Source organism: Castor canadensis, chromosome 5, assembly GCF_047511655.1.
Source record: "Castor canadensis chromosome 5, mCasCan1.hap1v2, whole genome shotgun sequence".
In the NCBI taxonomy this organism is placed as follows: domain Eukaryota; kingdom Metazoa; phylum Chordata; class Mammalia; order Rodentia; family Castoridae; genus Castor; species Castor canadensis.
Window position 1 is genome coordinate 149396369 of NC_133390.1, and position 20506 is coordinate 149416874.

Here is a 20506-nt window from a genome sequence, read left to right on the forward strand (position 1 = left end):
GGTTTTCAAAGTATTCCCAAATGATCCTCTAAATTTCATTTCTATATCTTGTGATATCCCCTTTCTCATCTCTATTTTTTTTATTTTGATCTTCTCTGTCTTTCTTTTGGTTAGTTTGGCTAGTATTTGTTGATCTTGTTTATCTTTTCAAAGAACCAACTCTGTTCCTTTGATTCTGTGTATTGTTCTTTTGTCTCCATTTTGTTTTTTTCTGTGTACTGCTTTTGGACTTGATGTGTTCTTACTTTCCTAAAACCTGAGGTGCTTTGTTGGATTCTTTATTTGAGATTCTTCCTGATGTTTTAATATAAGAACTCATAGCTATATACTTCCCTCTTAGCACAGTCTTTGCAGTGTTTTACTGTGTGTGTTGAGTTTGGAGGAGTCATGTTGCCTTGTTTATTCTTGTAGTTCTTCATTGGGATTTGCACATTTGAAGCCAAGTCATTTGTTCGAAGTTTTAATCACCTGCAATCTTTTAGTTGAAGTACTCTCAGTGTTCAGGCTGGACAGTGTAGCAGCAGGGTTAAGGTGCTATATCTCGCTATTGGGCTGCTACTATCACTACAGAAGCTTCCCTACTTTTTGTACAGGGAGCCTGTTGGCCACAGGAAACTTTATAGCCTGGGGACTGAGCAGGTTCCTACTTGCTCCACAAGTCCCCCAGTTTGTGTTTCCTGGGGCAGCAAGCATCCAAATCGAGGACTGTCTGCTTAATGCATCAGAGAGTGGAGGGTAGGACAAACTGAGCACTGAGTTGCACACTGGCAGGGGGAGAACTGAGGGACTAAGACACTTTGCCTGCTGGTCTCAGCTCTATGTCTTTTTTTTTTTCAATGTGACTAAGCAGTTTCTATCAACAAGAAATTGAATTTACTTCTCCAGTTTTAAATATGTATTTAGTCATGTGACAAGTATTGACCAAAGGAAAATGAGAAAACCTTATACAAACAGAAGCTTGAAAAGTGCTTGAGCTCTAGGTATTTTCTTCTCTTGCTACTCAGTAACTCTAACTACTACCACATAAATGAGCCTCAGCTAGCTAGCTGAGGAATGGGTGATACATGCTCGTATTACTTCCATACCTTTGGCCAGCTATCCAAACACTAGGTATGTGAATGAAACCATCAGCCACAAACTGATCATAAACAGATGGGTGAACTCTACCAACACCTTATGGAGTAGAGAGAAGCAAGGCTAGCTAAAGACAACCCCAAATGCCAATTTATAAGATGTTTCAACTTGTTCAGGATGATGCTATAACAGAAATACCACAGACTAGATGAATTAATGAAAAAAAAATTTATTTCTCACAGTTCTAAAAGCTGTGAAGTCTGAGATCAGGTATCAGCAAATTCTTATCTTTTGAAGGCCCACTTCCTGGTATATAGCCAATAGTTTTTTTCAGCATATCTTCTCTAATCCCAATTGTGAAGGCTGTACTCTCATGACTTAATCACCTCCCCAAAGCCTCTCCTCCAAATATTATCTCGTTGGGGATAAGGCTTCAACATAAGAATTCTGGGGCTACACATTCAATACATAATACAATACCATCAGAAAATTAAAGATGGTTAGTTGAAGCCATTTTGGGAGAATTATATATTATAGGAAAACTAATTGTGCTACCTTGATAGAGAATAGTTTCCATTCATCTTTAAAAGGAAGAGAAAATTCAGGTAAGACATTTGACTAAGGAAGGAATGTCTTACCAAATTCTGGAACAAATGTAGAAGTAATGGGCTTTGGTGAAAGTCAAAGTTGTGATAAAAATGGAGAAAATTTGCATCAAATCCTTCTCTAAGTCTCTATAGCACTCCCATTAACCTCAGGGGGAAAATAGTTTCCTCCTGAATAGGTTCCTGAAGTTCACAGCAGGGACAAGATGCATTGCAGCCAAATTTGATTTAATTGTACTCCATCAAGCTTCTCTTTAGGTTTTCTAGTGCTTAACAGCCTTCCAAAACAGCAGTGTGCTTTACCAGTTTATGGGCATTTCAGTGCTTTGGATCAGACTTAATTCTTTTAGAATGTGTATAATTTTATTGCAAAAGCAATGTATCAGCCTAATAAGACGTAGGTTTCTTGGCTGTATTTCCTTTCCTTCCCACCCTAGAGCCCTGCCACTACACAGCACCTTTCATTTCCAAAGGATCCCTGAGCACTTCATAAATGCAGCTGGTGGACTTATAAACTTTATGGTCAAGCAATCAGTCCACCTTGAAAAGGTAAGCTGCTTCTGGTGTGAAAAGTAGCAATTGTTTACATATGGTTAACCTGAAGGCATAAGGAGCCTAAGCAATAGGTGTAAAACCATGAGATTCCTTGGAACAGGTCCTAGTAGGATTTCCTTTCTTTTATTAAGTTCTCTTCTGCACTAGGTTTAGTTGGCTGAGCCCCAAGCAAGTATATCCACTGAATGAACTGAACCCATGACCCTATACACCTGGCTAGAATTGTTTTTTGTGTATGACCTGTATGAGTTAGGGGTACCTAATCCCACATGTATAGAGGTCACCAAGAAAAAAAATGTTATGTATAAAACTCTTTAAATTCAAATAAATTTTAGGAAACACATTCATACATTATCATTTTCCTTTGTCTATATTTTGTAGATGGAATTTCACTTTAATTGTGTTTTATTTGTAGAACAAATTTCTCACCACTAAAGGCTCCATCTTTAAATGAGCTGTGCTGACAATGTCTTTAGATCCTATTACAAATATGTAGGAAAAGAAGCACTTTCTGTCTACTTCTCAGTCCACCACTATAATTACTTCCCAAAATGCTGAGAAAGACTTGGTAATTGCAATGTTGAGTTCAGCACATTGACTTGATCACAGATATGAGTAACAGGGTGACTATGTGTTAAATAGGGGCTCTGTTTCTGCAATAACTCTTGAAGAGTAGGAAGTTTTCTTTCTTATGTCTCTCTATACTTACAATATGCTGTGCATTGATTGCACTAAGTGGTCAACTAATAATTCTTGAGATTAGAGATGGGAGGTGTGAGACTCAGTCTTTTCAATATTTGTTCTGGTTAGTCTTAGAAACTGAGCTGATCAAAATGCATTATTTTCCCTTGGCATTGATGAATGTCTTCTTACTTCTCACTACTTCAAAATTTCAAGGAAAATAACTAATGGATATGGATGGGTTTGGGTGTCTTTGTGCCTGTACAAATACAGCTCTTTCTACGATAGCACTGCTAACTTGATAAATTTATTCATTAACTGTTTTTAATTGGTTATTTTGTTATTCTTCTTTAATTCTTTGTTTATATGAAAAAATTCTCTTTCACACCAAATCAGTTTTATGAGCTATTGCTATATATTATGAGATCACTGATTTAAAATCAGCAGAGTATATTTTATATCTAAGTAATTCCAGAAACATTAGAGTATGTTCCTGCTTCTAGGTGTTTAGGATCAGAAATTTCCATTTCAATATATATAGTTCTACTTATAGAAGTTGCCTTTATGTTTTAGTCAAGATACTTGTATATGGATTTGATTTTTTTTCTCCTCACTATTCTCTTCATCATGATAATTGGGTTGCATTGAGTAATATTCTTTTGTTTTCTCTTAGAAAAATAAGATTTGGTCTCAGTAATTACTTCACAAATGATTAGCTGCTCACTGAGAAGAGGCATAACTTTGAACCCCTCCACACCTCCAGCCAGCGTAGAGAATCTCCACTTCATGTTAAACGGAGAAACCAGGAGGGCCCCCGGGCCGCGAGTTGCCCGCACCCAGATGGCTTGGGAAGACACAGACCAGGTGAGCTTTGCGGTACCATGGTTCTCCCGCAGACAAGCCTGGGTCAGAGCAGCATAGGCCCCTGGACAGACTGACCTCCACCCGGGGAAAAAAGAGAAACTGAGTAATAAGCAATAAGAACAATTAAGACACGCAGGAAAGAGGGTGGGGCACACTGAGCTCTGAAGATTGGGGAAAGGGAATCCTTCCAGGGACTGTAAATAAACAAGCCAGGCGGGCCGGAGAGGTTCTGGCAGGAGTGGGGCACGTGCCCAGCAACCAGGAGCGGGAAAACTTGTGAGACTGGTGGAGGGAGGAAAACTCCACAGGAGAGGGGAGAAAACCCACTTCCCACGCAGGCCTGACAATGCGGGTGCAGTGTCACCTTTCCCAGTGCTTGGAAAGGGAAAAGCCTGTAGCAAAGGCTCCCGCACAGGAGAACTCTGAACAAACAAAGCCTGCGGGGCCAGGTGAGTGCTAAGCTCACCCCAGAGATCTGCATAAACAACGCCTCCAGCAACAGCAGGCTGAAAGCAGCAGGCAGGCAAGCCACAGCTGCAGATACCATTCTCAGAACTATCTCCAGACTCTTTTTTTTTTCTTTTTCTCCCTACCTTTGATGAGAGAACAACTGAATTACACCTGCAAGCGGAAAAACATACTGAAACTGTATTGCATTTGAACTTGGGACACTTGGTGGGGTTTTTTTTGTGTGTGTGTGTGTACTTTTGTTCTACTTTATGCGACCCCTTTGATGAGACAACTACAGAACAACATCTGAGGCACCATCTCCAGGATTGGAGACTGAGACGTACACCCAAATTATTAAGAATGAAACTTCACTGCATTTGAACTTGGAAGTTTTTTGGGTTTTGTTTTTGTTTTTTTTTTCTATTTTCCATTTTATTTTAATTCATTTTTATATATAGATATTTCTTTCATTAACTTATTTTTTATTTTTATTCTTATCTTTATTTTTTTTTATTTTTGATTTTCAATCCTATCTCTGTCCCTCTAATGTCTGTTCAGCTTACTGTCAATTAGTACACTAAAGCTCCCTGTTTATACCTTTGAAACTTTCTTGTCTGATCTTGTTCTGCTTTCTCCCTCTTGTCTGTGTATTTGTTTCCCCTTTTCTTTAACTTCTTGCTTTCCATCTCAACTCACCCTTCCATTCTAAATATTACCATTGTTATTATTACAAGGTAGAAAATACTTAATTGCACACAGTACAGGGACAGTAACAACACCAAAGACAATGACGGGAAGAGAAAAAACAGGGAAACCAGTTTCCCCACAGCAAAAAATTAGTATAGGAACCAGAGGGGAATGAAGAAAACAGAAACTCAGATCCAGACTCCAACAAAATGAAGATAAACTATGCCAAAGGACCCAATGAAGCCCACAAGAATAATTTAAAAGAAGTCATACTACAGGTACTCAATGAGAATTTTATAGAGATGATACTGGATAGGGTCAACCAAAATGTACAGGAGACACTCAAGAAATTCCAAGACAACAAAAATAGAGAATTTGAAAAAGCAAAAGAAGAAATAAAGGAAACCATAGAAGCACTGTATAAACACCAAAGTGAAACAGAGAACACAATGAATAAACGGATAAATGAACTCAGGATGAAAATAGACAACATTAAAGAGGAAATCACCCAGGATATGGAAAACCTCAGAAAAAAGAACGAGCAGAACTGCAAAACAAAAATGGAAGGCCAATCCAGCAGAATAGAACAAACAGAAGAAGAATCTCAGAATTTGAAGATGAAATGGTAATTAAAGGAAAAACCGAAGAACTATTAATTAAACAACTGAAGACCTGTGAAAAGAAAATGCAAAAACTCACTGACTCCATCAAAAGACCAAACTTGAGAATCATGGGCATTGAAGAAGGAGAAGAGGTACAAGCAAAGGGAATGCATGATCTATTCAACAAAATAATAACAGAAAATTTCCCAAATCTAGAGAAAGATATTCCCATACAGATGCAAGAGGCCTCCAGGACACCAAACAGACCAGATCAAAATAGAACTACCCCACAACATATCATCATTAAACCAACAAGTTCAGAAACTAAGGAAAGAATATTGAAGGCTGTAAGAGAGAAAAAACAAGTAACATACAAAGGTAAGCCCATCAAAATCACAGCAGACTTCTCAACAGAAACATTACAAGCAAGAAGAGCATGGGGTGAGATCTTCCTGGCACTGAATGAAAATAACTTCAACCCCACAATACTCTACCCAGCAAAACTATCATTCAAAATAGATGGAGCAATAAAAGTCTTCCATGATAAGCAGAAACTAAAACAATATGTGACCACAAAGCCACCACTACAAAAGATTCTGCAAGGGATTCTGCATACAGAAAGTGAAACCCAACTTAACCATGAAAACACAGGCAGCACCAAACCACAGGAAAAGAAAAAGCAAGACAGTAGAGCGTAACCTCAACTTAGGTAAACACAATCAAACCTTCAAACAACCAAGACAACTAAATGACAGGAATCACCACATACCTATCAGTACTAATGCTTAATGTTAATGGACTTAATTCACCCATCAAAAGGCACTGCTTGATGAAATGGATTAAAAAGGAAGATCCAACAATTTGTTGCTTACAGGAGACCCATCTCACCGACAAAAATAAGCATAGGCTTAGGATGAAAGGCTGGAAGAAGATTTACCAAGCCAATGGCCCCCAAACACAGGCAGGAGGAGCAATACTTATCTCTGACAAAGTAGACTTCAAAAGTACATTGATCAAATGAGATAAAGAAGGACATTCCATACTAATAAAAGGGGAAATAGACCAAAAGGAAATAATAATCATCAATCTGTATGCACCCATGTCTATGCACCCAATTATATCAAACATACCCTGAAAGACCTAAAAGCATATATAAACGCCAACACAGTGGTTGTGAGAGACTTTAACACCTCATTATCATCAATAGATAGGTCATCCAAACAAAAAATCAATAAAGAAATACAAGATCTAAAATATGCAATAGATCAAATGGACCTAGTAGATGTCTACAGAACATTTCATCCAACTTCTACACAATATACATTCTTCTCAGCAGCCCATGGAATCTTCTCCAAAATAGATCATATCCTAGGGCACAAAGCAAGCCTCAGCAAATATAAGAAAATAGAAATTATACCGTGTATACTATCTGATCACAATGCAGTAAAAGTAGAACTCAACAACAAAAGTAAAAACAAAAAATATGCAAACAGCTGGAAACTAAATAACATATTACTTAATGAAGAATGGATCATTGATGAAATAAAAGAGGAAATTAAAAAGTTCCTGGAAGTCAATGAAAATGAAAACACATCCTACTGGAACCTATGGGACACAGCTAAGGCAGTCCTGAGAAGAAAGTTTATAGCCATGAGGCCATATATTAAAAAGACTGAAAGATCCTAAATCAATGACCTAATGATACATCTCAAACTCCTAGAAAAAACAAGAACAAGCAAATCCCAAAACAAATAGAAGGAGAGAAATAATAAAAATAAGAGCTGAAATCAACGAAATAGAAACCAAAAAAACCATACAAAGAATTAATGAAACAAAAAGTTGGTTCTTTGAAAAAATAAACAAGATCGATAGACCCCTGGCAAACCTGACTAAAATGAGGAGAGAAAAAACCCAAATTAGTAGAATGAGGAATGCAAAAGGGGAGATAACAACAAACACCATGGAAGTCCAGGAAATCATCAGAGACTACTTTGAGAACCTATATTCAAATAAATTTGAAAATCTTAATGAAATGGACATATTTCTAGATACATATGATCATCCAAAACTGAACCAAGAGGAAATTAATCACATGAATAGACCTATAACACAAAATGGAATTGAAACAGCAATCAAGAGTCTCCCCAAAAAGGAAAGTCCAGGACCTGATGGATTCTCTGCTGAATTCTATCAGACCTTTAAAGAAGAACTGATACCAACCCTCCTTAAACTGTTCCATGAAAGAGAAAGGGAAAGAAAACTGCCAAACATCTTTTATGAAGCCAGTATTACACTTATCCCAAAACCAGGCAAAGACACCTCCAAAAAGGAAAACTATAGGCCAATCTCCTTAATGAACATTGACGCAAAAATCCTCAACAAAATAATGGCAAACTGAATTCAACAACACATCAAAAAGATCATTCACCATGACCAAGTAGGCTTCATCCCAGGGATGCAGGGGTGGTTCAACATATGAAAATCAATAAACATAATAAACCACATTAACAGAAGCAAAGACAAAAACCACTTGATCATCTCAATAGATGCAGTTTTATTTGGTGTTTATACAGTGCTTCTATGGTTTCCTTTATTTCTTCTTTTGCTTTTTCAAATTCTCTATTTTTGTTGTCTTGGAATTTCTTGAGTGTCTCCTGTACATTTTGGTTGACCATATCCAGTATCATCTCTATAGAATTCTCATTGAGTACCTGTAATATGTCTTCTTTTCAATTATTCTTGTGGGCTTCATTGGGTTCTTTGGCATAGTTTATCTTCATTTTGTTGGAGGCTGTATCTGAGTATCTGTTTTCTTCATTTCCCTCTGGTTCCTGTACTAATTTTTTGCTGTGGGGAAACTGGTTTCCCTGTTATTTCTGTCTTCCTGTCATTGTCCTTGTTGTTGTTACTGTCCCTGTACTGTGTGCGATTAAGCATTTTCTAGCCTATAATAATAACAATGGTGATATTTAGAATGGAAGGGTGAGAGGAGATGGAAAGCAAAGAAGTTAAAGAAAAAGGGAAAAACAAATACAACAGACAAGTAGGAAAAAACAAAATAAAGAATCAAACAAAAAAGCTTCAAAGATATAAACAGGGAGCATTAGTGTACTAATCAACAGTAAGCTGAGCACGCATTAGACAGACAGAGAGAGGATTGAAAATAAAAAATAAAAAGAATAAAGATAAGAATAAAAATAAAAAATAAGTAAATGAAAGAAAAAATATATAAATAAAATAAAATAAAACAAAATGAAAAATAGAAAGAAAAAAAAAACCTCCAAGTTCAAATGCAATGATGTTTCACTCTTAATAATTTTGGTGTCCATCTCAGTCTCCAATTCTGGAAATCGTGCCTCAGATGTTGTTCTGTAGTTGTCTCATCAAAGGGGACGCATAAAGTAGAACAAAACTGCACACACACACACACAAAAAAAACCCCACAAAGTGTCCCAAGTTCAAATGCAATACAGTTTCAGTAAGTTTTTCAGCATTCAGGTGTAGTTTGGTTGTTTTCTATCAAAGGTAGGGAGAGAGAAAAAAAAAAGAATCTGGAGACAGTTCTGTGAATGCCTATCTGTGGCTGTGGCTTGCCTGTCCGCTGCTGTCAGCCTGCTGTTGCTGGAGGCATTATTTATGCAGATCTCGGGGGTGAGCTTAACACTCACCTGGCCCTGCAGATTTGTTTACTCAGAGTTCTCCTGTGCGCCAGCCCCTGCTACAAGCTTTCCCCTTTCCAAGCACACTGGGGGAGGTGACACAGCACCCGCTTTCTCTGGGCTGCGTGTTTGTTTACAGTTCACGTGGGAAGTGGGTCTTCCCCCCTCTCCTGTGGAGTTTTCCTCCCACTGCCGCTTTTACAAGCTTTCCCTCCTGATTGCTGGGTGTGCGCTCCTGTTCCTGCCGGAGCCTCTCTGGCCAGGCCTGGCTTGTTTATTTACAGTTCCGGGAAGGAGTCCCCTCCCCCCTCTTCGGCACTCACGGCGCCCCACCCTCTTTGCAACATGTCTTTATTGTTCTTATTGCTTATTACTCAGTTTCTCTTTTTTCCCTGGGCGGAGGTCGGTCTGTCCAGGGGGCTATGCTGATCTGGCCTAGGCTTGTCTGTGGGAGTACCATGTACCGCTTAGCTCACCTTGTCTGCGTCTTCCCAAGCCGTCTGGGAATGGGCGACTGGCGGCCCGGGGGCCCTCCTGGTTTCTCCGTATAACGTGAAAACAAAATAATGGCAAACAGAATTCAACAACACATCAAAAAGATTATTCACCATGGCCAGGTAGGCTTCATCCCAGGTAGGCTTCAATATACGAAAATCAATAAACGTAATAAACCACATCAACAGAAGCAAAGACAAAAACCACTTGATCATCTCAATAGATGCAGAAAAAGCCTTTGATGAGATCCAACACCGTTTCATGATAAAAGCTCTAAGAAAACTAGGAATAAAAGGAAAGTACCCCAACATTATAAAAGCTATATATGACAAACCTACAGCCAGCATTATACTTAATGGAGAAAAACTGAAACCATTCCCTCTAAAATCAGGAACCAGACAAGGATGCCCACTATCTCCACTCCTATTCAACATAGTACTGGAATTCCTAGCCAGAGCAATTAGGCAAGAACAACAAATAAAAGGAATACAAATAGGTAAAGAAACTGTCAAAATATCCCTATTTGCAGACAACATGATCCTATACCTTAAAGACCCAAAAAACTCTACTCAGAAGCTTCTAGACATCACCAATAGCTATAGCAAGGTAGCAGGATATAAAATCAACATAGAAAAATCATTAGCATTTCTATACACTAACAATGAGCAAACTGAAAAAGAATGTATGAAAACAATTCCATTTATAATAGCCTCAAAAAAAATCAAATACCTAGGTGTAAACCTAACAAAAGATGTGAAAGACCTCTACAAGGAAAACTATACACTTCTGAAGAAAGAGACTGAGGAAGACTATAGAAAGTGGAGAGATCTCCCATGCTCATGGATTGGTAGAATCAACATAGTAGAAATGTCGATACTCCCAAAAGTTATCTACATGTTTAATGCAATTCCCATCAAAATTCCAATGACATTCATTAAAGAGATTGAAAAATCTACTGTTAAATTTATATGGAAACACAGGAGGCCACGAATAGCCAAGGCAATACTCAGTCAAAAGAACAATGCAGGAGGTATCCCAATACCTGACTTCAAACTATATTACAAAGCAATAGCAAATATTAAATTAAATTAAATTACAATAGCAATAGCATGGTACTGGCACAAAAACAGACATGAAGACCAGTGCAACAGAATAGAAAACCCAGATATGAAGCCACAAAACTATAACCAACTTGTCTTTGACAAAGGAGCTAAAAATATACGATGGAGAAATAGCAGCCTCTTCAACAAAAACTGCTGGGAAAACTGGTTAGCAGTCTGCAAAAAACTGAAACTAGATCCATGTATATCACCCTATACCAAGATTAACTCAAAATGGACCAAGGATCTTAATATCAGACCACAAACTCTTAAGTTGATACAGGAAAGAGTAGGAAATACTCTGGAGTTAGTAGGTATAGGTAAGAACTTTCTCAATGAAACCCCAGCAGCACAGCAACTAAGAGATAGCATAGATAAACGGGACCTCATAAAACTAAAAAGCTTCTGTTCATCAAAAGAAATGGTCTCTAAACTGAAGAGAACACCCACAGAGTGGGAGAAAATATTTGCCAACTATACATCAGACAAAGGACTGATAACCAGAATATACAGGGAACTTAAAAAACTAAATTCTCCCAAAACTAATGAACCAATAAAGAAATGGGCATGTGAACTAAACAGAACTTTCTCAAAAGAAGAAATTCAAATGGCCAGAAAACACATGAAAAAATGCTCACCATCTCTAGCCATAAAGGAAATGCAAATTAAAACCATGCTAAGATTCCACCTCACCTCTGTTAGAATAGCCATCATTAGCAACACCACCAAGAACAGGTGTTGGCGAGGATGCGGGGAAAAAGGAACCCTCATACACTGTTGGTGGGAATGTAAACTAGTACAACCACTCTGGAAAAAAATTTGGAGGCTACTTAAAAAGCTGGACATCGATCTACCATTTGATCCAGCAATACCACTCTTGGGGATGGACCCAAAAGACTGTGACACAGGTTACTCCAGAGGCACCTGCACACCCATGTTTATTGCGGCACTATTCACAATAGCCAAGTTATGGAAACAGCCAAGATGCCCCACCACTGATGAATGGATTAAGAAAATGTGGTATTTATACACAGTGGAATCTTATGCAGCCATGAAGAAGAACGAAATGTTATCATTCGCTGGTAAATGGATGGAATTGGAGAACATCATTCTGAGTGAGGTTAGCCTGGCCCAAAAGACCAAAAATCTTATGTTCTCCCTCATATGTGGACATTAGATCAAGGGCAAACACAACAATGGGGTTGTACTTTGAGCACATGATAAAAGTGAGAGCACACAAGGGAGGGGTGAGTATAGGTAAGACACCTAAAAAACTAGCTAGCATTTGTTGCCCTTAACGCAGAGAAACTAAAGCAGATACCTTAAAAGCAACTGAGGCCAATAGCAAAAGGGGACCAGGAACTAGAGAAAAGGTTAGATCAAAAAGAATTAACCTAGAAGGTAACACACATGCACAGGAAATTAATGTGATTCCATGCCCTGTATAGCTATCCTTATCTCAACCAGCAAAAACCCTTGTTCCTTCCTATTATTGCTTATACTCTCTCTACAACAAAATTAGAAATAAGGTCAAAATAGTTTCTGCTGGGTATTGAGGGGGTGGGGGGGAGAGGAATGGGGCAGAGTGGGTGGTAAGGGAGGGGGTGGGGGTAGGGGGGTGAAATGACCCAAGCCTTGTATGCACATATGAATAGTAAAAGAAAAAAATGATTAGCTGCTTAGCTTTAAAAGTCCTCCCAGGAAGTGCTCAAAGACTGATGGGACATGTGGAAGGGATAGATGAGCCATATAGAAGTGGTTCCTGCTGGCCCAAGCTATGATAAGCTGAGAATAGGATCTATAGGATAGTAAAGATGATGAGCCAATAGCTCAAATAGGAATCGAAGAGAATATTCCATCTTCTGTGTATAAATTTAAAAACAGATGAATAATTAAATTTTGATGAGTAATGAGATATGCACATACGTTCAAAGTATCTCCCCTCAAGATATTTCTTAAATACAAAAGTAAAACAATAATTTTACAATAGAGATGGCTGGAAGATACCATATTCATCAAATAATCAAAGTTAACTCTGGCAGGGATGAGACAAATGAAGATCATGTGACACAAGTATGAAATAATGAGAACACATCATTAATTCGCAACTATTTCTGCCAGTGATCCACGGATTGACTTAATCATGAAGAAAAATAAGACAAACACAACCCAAATTGAAGGGAATCCTATAAACTAAATGTAAAGACTTTAAAAGTTAAAAAATTATTGAGGACCTCAAAGAGATTGAAAACCAGGAACGCAGAGGTGTAAGAACTACAATGCAACATGTGATTCTGAAATGAGTCATTTTTCTATGAAGGTTGTTACAGAGGCAATCAGAAAATTTGAGTGAAATCTCAAGGTTTGACTATCCTAATTTTAATAGGAATAGTGTAGCTATTTGGTTGAGAGAACATTCTATTTACATAAAATACACTAAAATATTCAAGGTATTGGGACATTAGGTTAGTGTATTACTCTCAAATGGTTCAGGGAAAATATTGGCACTGAACATGGAAAAAGAAATAAACAGATTCTCTTAGAGTGATCTCAGGCTAATTGGCCATGCCAGTGGTTAATAAGTCAGAACAGAGAAAGGCAGTAAGAAATGTTAATGCAACAAAATAAAAAGTCAAGTATAACTTACATTTCAAAGTCAGGGTTTTTTTCCATAGATGTTATAGCAGTGCAGGGTCTCAGTAACCATCTTAAAACTCATAATCATTCCTGCTAAAGTTTCAGAAACTGAAAAGACAGATAGACAGTGCTGGTGCCCTGCTATCCTAGTGTTCTCCAGGAACCCTTCAACAACAGCATCTCTATGGATTTACCTGGCGACTGATTGGTCATCAGAGTTTACACTGCTTTGGTAAACTAATTTAATTAAATCTGTTGGAAGCAGCAGTCAACTACTGGCTGGTACATGTCAGTGTATAAACACTCCAGCTTTTTTTCTCCACAAATGGGGTAACTTTTGAGTTGCAGGCTTCATAGAGCCTCTTGAAACTCCCATTGGAACCATGGTCTATCTGCCTACAGTGGTAATTTGCTTGATAATACACCCCCAAGAGACTTCCTTCCTTCCTTCCTTTGATCACCCCTAACTCACTTCCTCTGATCACTTCACACTGCAGTTTCAATGTCTATCTTCAGACAACTGAAACGAAGGTCAATAATGTTTAGCTTAATTATTTTCAGTACAGACCAGACTATTCTAGGTATGGATCCATATGAAATTAAGCCATTGTTTTTCTCAACCAATTTCTCACCTCATTTTAAATCAGAAGATTTTTGCCAACTTGTGTTCAATTTAAAAATAAATTAGATAATGGTTCATTATTGGCTCCTTTAAATAGGATTGAAACCACATATGGCAGGTCTGGATATCTCTCCCTATTCCAGAGCATTAACTATTATATACTAAATAGTTACAATGGATGAATGATTCTATTTACTATGAGTAAAAGAGAAAAAAATTGGACAAAAATTTCAAAAACCAAGCAAAAATTCAAAATTGAAGTCAAAAAGTTCAAGCTAACTGGAAAATTTATAGTTGTATGGATCTTTCTTCATAGAGTTTACTCTGAATTCATGTTTACTGTAAGAAAATACACACACACACACAAACTGATTCCAGGAAATAAGCAACTATCATTGAGTTTTGTGCATTTTTAATTTGACTGGCTCTTTCACTGAGATGTGAACATATGAGAAACACTGGAAGAGAAAAGAGTACAGAACTGAAGCGACAGGCAAGTATTCTATTATATGCTGTCAGGCTTAAGTGTGAATAAGACTGCACCTGGAGGAAGGGAAAAAAGGAAGCATTCATCCATCGCTTCTCACATAGTGAGCCAGATAGGGTGAGGGAGTTGTCCTGTCAAGAGAATGATTCAGAAGTCCTTTTTCACTAAAGATTAATCATACCAAAGGGCAGGGGTAAAGAATACCCTGCTCTATTTGCTTCCCAATCTCTCCCCTATGCCCAGATCCCAAATAAGTCTATTTTTGTATGTCAAGATATTGGTAGGGCAGAGCTGCTGAAAGGTTTGAGACATCTGGGAGATGAATCACTCCATGCAGAAATGGAACAATTAACTGCGTTTAGTTCAACACAAAGGCTTTGAAAGGTGTCTAATTGAGTAGCCCACAAAAGAGCCAGGAAACAATGTGGATTTGAAAAGAATCTCACAATTAATTTTTACATTGACCTAATGGGACATAGTTTGTTAATGTGTACAGAGCCCAGAGTAGGGCTTTTCCATGATGCATGTGAATTTAAAGCGTATGGCATTCCCCTGTGTTTGTGCATGCTTGGATGAGAGCTCTAAAAGTAAAGGATGTAGTTAAATGCAAGTCTTTTTTGTAGCCCATTATTAAATCTGTGACCATTTAAACATAAAACAAGACATTCTGGCATGGTTTAGGCCACACATTACTCCAGAACATCAGGTTTAGAATTAGTCATTGGCTGTCAAATGATTTTAGACATTAGGCCATTTTACAAGATTCACATTGTCTTTGGACAATTTTAGAAATAGAAAGAAGGTAAGAGTGTTTAAAATCCAACTTACTTTTATTCAAAAAGTGGAAACAGATTATATCATAGACATTTTGTCCAAGAAAAAAAGCCTCACTTCCTCATAGAGGCTAAAAATATCTTAACTGCACATGTTTATGGACAATTGTGTTTTAGTCCCCTTTTCCCATGGTTTCCAGAGAATTAGAAGTATTTTTGTTAATTTTGGTATTTTAAAGAAGAAATTATAGTTATTTTCCTAAGTAAATGATTGAGGGTTTTTTTTTTTTAAAGAGGCTTGCCTATTTAGAATAATAATAATTTATCATCATAATTAAACTTGTATTTTCATAATAATGAACTTGCCTCCAGATATGAGTTCTGCTTAGATTTTATCACTATTTCTTTCCCTGACATTGATTCTCAAGCAAGCCCTGTGTGAACAAAGACACCAAACAAGTTGGTAACTGAGTTTTTGAATGAAAATATAAGGGAGTAGAAGGAATTGAAGCCCAGGTGCCCTTCCTGCTCTGACTATTGAAGATGCAATAATTTTCATATTCACAAAACAATTAAAATGTAAAGGTCAAATTCATTTAACTATATATGAGTCCCCCTTTCCTTCTAATGCCTGCTAAGGAAGAAGCTTTTCTTTACAACTGTACATGCACAGTTCTGTATGGTCATGCTCACAGGCATAACACATAGCACAGCAGAAAGTAGGATGTGAGATTTATGTAGTGTTTTAGGTCACATTCTTAACTGGGGGCTAATTCTTTAGGGGAATCACCCACCCAGTGTATAAATGAACAGAGTTTGTGTATTTAATTGAGGACATTTCTTCTGTCCTGAAATAAATATGAAAAAATGACAGAAATGGGAAAGAGAGAACATGAACAGGTACATAGTCCATGTGTCTCTTTTGGCTCACAACTGTTTCTCATTGATTACCTAAGACATGGTGGTATTCAGTAAAGGCAAGGTTAATAAGTGTCAACTTCTGACTCTTGATTTAAAGAAGAATTGAGGTGAAATGGTTCGAAGAGAGGTAATAAAAGTGAATGTCATATGACTGTGGAGAGCTGTGGATAAGTTGCGCCCTAAACACTGAGTTTGCATTTATATGCACAGTCATTCAACTTCTACCTTAACTTTCCAGTGATGTCAAACAAAAAACTGGTTAACTCAAAAAGCAACACAGGGCAAACATATATTGACTTGTGCTGACTGGAAATCTCAGATTTTGTCACTATTATGGTTTTGAGTGCATAGACTGGAAAAGGTAAAAGATTTAGTGGATTTGATACTCAAAAATAATGAAAGCAGTATATTATGCAACTCATTTATTTCTTTACATTTTTTATCAAGAATGCCATTATTTTGTGGTGCTAAGTAAGGAAAAACTTAAAATTACCAGCAGGCAGAATAATTGCTTCTGTAAATAGAATATCTGACAATGTGATGAAATGTTCATTAACTTTTTCTTCCAGAAACAGTGGAGCCAAGTGACCATGGACTGAAATCTCTAAGACTGTGAACCAAAAAAAAAAAAAAAAAATCTTCCCTCCCTCAAGCTGATAATCTCAAGAATTTTATCACAGTGTTGGAAAGAAGAAAGACAGAAGAAAAAAAATGATAACTGCTTGGAGATCCCACATGGCTAATAAGGGTTGGCCTTCCAACTCAGAAAAAGAGCTGACCACCAGTCAGCATCCAATGACAATGTCTGAACGTGTCTGTGTGAGAGCCTTTCAATCAGCTTGCTGGAGTCAGTCACGTATTATGTACAACGTATAAGCTTGTCCCCTCATGTTGATCACATATGAAAATCAAATCCCCAGATCCAGTGAGCTGAGACTATACTTTTCAGTCTCTTCCTGGAAATTTAGGGCCGAAAACAGCATGAGCCAATGGCATGAGGGTGAAAAGTTCTAAAACTATGAAAACAAAGAAAATTGGGATGATTTTCTTACAATTGTATATTCCTCTAGGACACAAAATTGTCCACTGTTAATATGGACATTGAAGTGTATGGAAACCACTTCCAAGTCCCCTGTGTAAAGAAGTCCCCAGATTCTCCATGACTCTGAGACCTGCTGGTAGGAATGCCACAAGCTTGGCTTCCATTGGTTACTCTGAGCGGCCCTGGTCTACCTTTGGAGACTAGAGGGAAAGTGCCAGTCATGGAAAGTGAGCAGTCTGGCATTTGTTTTCATGTTGAACTTTGGTGTGTGGTATAAAAATAAGAGAACTAATCTAAAAAAAAAAAAAAAAAAAAACTTTTCTTAATGAAATGAGGTATGAAAACTCTAGTAGTGCTCATCTTAGTTACTAAGCAATCATTATCAGAGCCCTAAACAAAAATCTCTACAAAAGCTCTTTGGAACTGAAAATTGTGCAAAGAAATTAATTTTTTAAAATATATTTAATTGCTAATCAACAGGATTTAATTCCTTTTTATGGCTGAATAGTATTCTTTTGTGTGTATATACCATATTTCCTTTATCCATCAATATATACCTAGATTGATTCTATATCATGGTTATTGTGAATAGTGTTACAATAAACATGGGAGTGCAGATATATTTTCAACAGACTGATTTCCTCTAGATCTGCTCTCAGTAGCTGTTTCTTAACTTTGTTGATGCTTCATTTGCAGTACAGAACTTTTAAGTTTGATATAATCCCATCAGAAACTGAAAAGGAAAGTAAGAAAGCAACCACGCTGTAGAAATACTTTTAGGGATGATGGAGTGGTTCAAGTAGTAGAGCACCTGCTTAGAAACAAATTTAAAGAAAGTAATGGAAGAAATCTACAATAAAAACTATAAAGCACTAATGAAAGAGGTTCAAGAGGACAGTGGAAAAATGGAACAACATCCCATGTTCATGGATTGGAAGAATCAACATTGTCAAAATGTCCATACAACCCAATGGGATCTCAGACTCAATACCATCTGTGTCAAAATACCAATGATATTCTTAACAAAAATACTCCTAAAATTCATATGGAATTACAAAAGGCTTCAAATAGCCAAAGCAATCCTGAGCAAAAAGAAAAAAGCTGCAGGTATCACAATACCTGACTTCAAAAAAATACTATGAAACTATAGTGACCAAAACAAGAAGTTACTGGCATAAAAAACAGACACATAGAATTGAGAATCCAGAAATAAATTGACACAATTACAGCTTTATTGTGACACCAAGAATATACTTTGGAGATAGGATAATCTCTTCATTTGATTCCTATAATCAGGAGAATAAAACCAGATCTCTATCTCTCGATATATACAAAAATTGACTCAAAGTGAATAAAATCTTAAATGTAAGACTCCTAAGTATGAAACTACTAGAAGAAAAGTTCATAGCGGAAATGCTTTGGGACAATGATCTGGGCAAAGATTTATTTATTTATTTATTTTTGGACATGGCCCCAAAAAGCACCAGTAACAGAAGCAAAGAAAGAAAAGAGAAATAAATATTTTGTAAAAGTTGTTCTTATAATTTAGTGGAGGAAGAAAGTTATCATTGGTGGAAAACTGTTGTATATGATAAACCAGTTGACTGAACTAATCCCATGTGTTAAGAGGCTATAAATGCATTTAAATTGGCATATCTTTAAGAGTTTCACCATCCTTATGTGATAGCATAAAGTAGCTTCCAACATTTGCTCCTGATATTACAAATACAACCTTAGTCCCCTGACCCTTATTTAGCAACGTTCCTCCATGGAATTATAAAGAATTGTGTGTAGGCTTTGAAATTTAAGCCAAATGACCATACTTCATGGCTGCAGGGGAAATAGGGAATGGTTCTCCTTACTATAAAACCATCTTTGACATCTTCTTACAGTTGTTAGTGAACCAAAGACTCCCACATCCTTTTCATCAGAGGCACCTCCTGCCTTGATTTCTGATTCCCATATGTCCTTCCAATGGAAGAGGCCTTTCCTGTATACTTTTGCTTCTGGGGACTCACATTGCTCTTGATTAGGCTTAGTTTATTGTTCTTCTTTGCAGTATGCCTCCATTGGTTTCCAGATGTCTTTTTATGTTAGAATCTGTGATCTAGGTAATTCTATAATGTCAAAGTTTTTCATTGGCTGTAACAACAATAAAAGAAGTGTATTGCTATTTATATTTGTCTGATTTTCAGATGTTTGGTTTAGTACATTCATATTCCAGCACATGCTGATCCTGGGAGGTAGTTTTTTTATTACTGAAATATGGGTAAATCAAAATCAGAGAGAGGAAACTGACAAATTGACAAAATTTCTGGATAAAGAATCTGTTTCTGTAATGGCCAAGAACGTAATAAAATTTGTGTATGGTTTGCTCATTTTAGACTTGGTGGTGGCTGTGTTGCTGAAAGAAAGTTACCCCATTAGATGAAACAAAACTCAACAGGCTTTCTTATGAGGATAAATGTCAAATCTCATTCTGGAACATGAAATGGTAGATATGCAGATACACAATCCATTGGTCATACAATAGTGCTTTCCTCTAAGTTTGCCTAATATGGTTAACTTGATTTATGGAGAAGCTATTCCATATGTTAACCTTCCTTAATTACCAAGATATCCACTATTGGTTTACCCAACAATGATTTGAACTATGACTTAGGAATCAGCAGGGCTTCGACAGCATGATGCATGTGGAATGTCAATGGAAAGTGAGAAAGAAAAGCAAGACAGAATCCGTATGGCTTTTTCAAACTTGTCCCAACAGAATATGGAAGAATCTAGATGAAGAAGTAAAGATTTTTTTCTTTAATTTGAACTTTCAGATCTCCTACTTGCCCCCAAACTTTTCTGCCTTGAAGATGCCCTAAAATAGTGCGTTCTTTGCTGCTATATATAGTTTGTTTGTTGTGCAAGTAAGCCTTTATGTTTTCTAGCTAGAATGAAGTGTGGGTGAAGAGCATAGGAGAAGAAAACCTATGCTTTATGATTCATACAATATGTTCTCTTTTCAAAATCAGATTCAAACAAGTGCATGCTACTTAATTCCCTCCTGGTAGCAAGACATCCCTTTCCAATCTCTTGTTGTTCATTTCTTTGTCCAATGACACAGTCATGTTAGGATTGATAGGGGGTAAATGCATGCTCATTGTCTCTCCCAGTGTCTGCTATTTTCTCCTATGTTCTTCATTAAACAAATCTTTATTGCATGTACCACATAATATGCATTGTGCAAGCATTGAGGATATAAGG

The 20506-nt window shown here is 37.1% G+C and overlaps 1 pseudogene; it reads left to right on the forward strand.

Annotated features, from left to right (window-relative positions):
* The window catches only part of LOC109678579 (pleckstrin homology domain-containing family A member 3 pseudogene), a 127061-nt pseudogene extending 107374 nt beyond the window's left edge, over positions 1-19687 (forward strand).
* Positions 19688-20506: the final 819 nt, after the last annotated feature.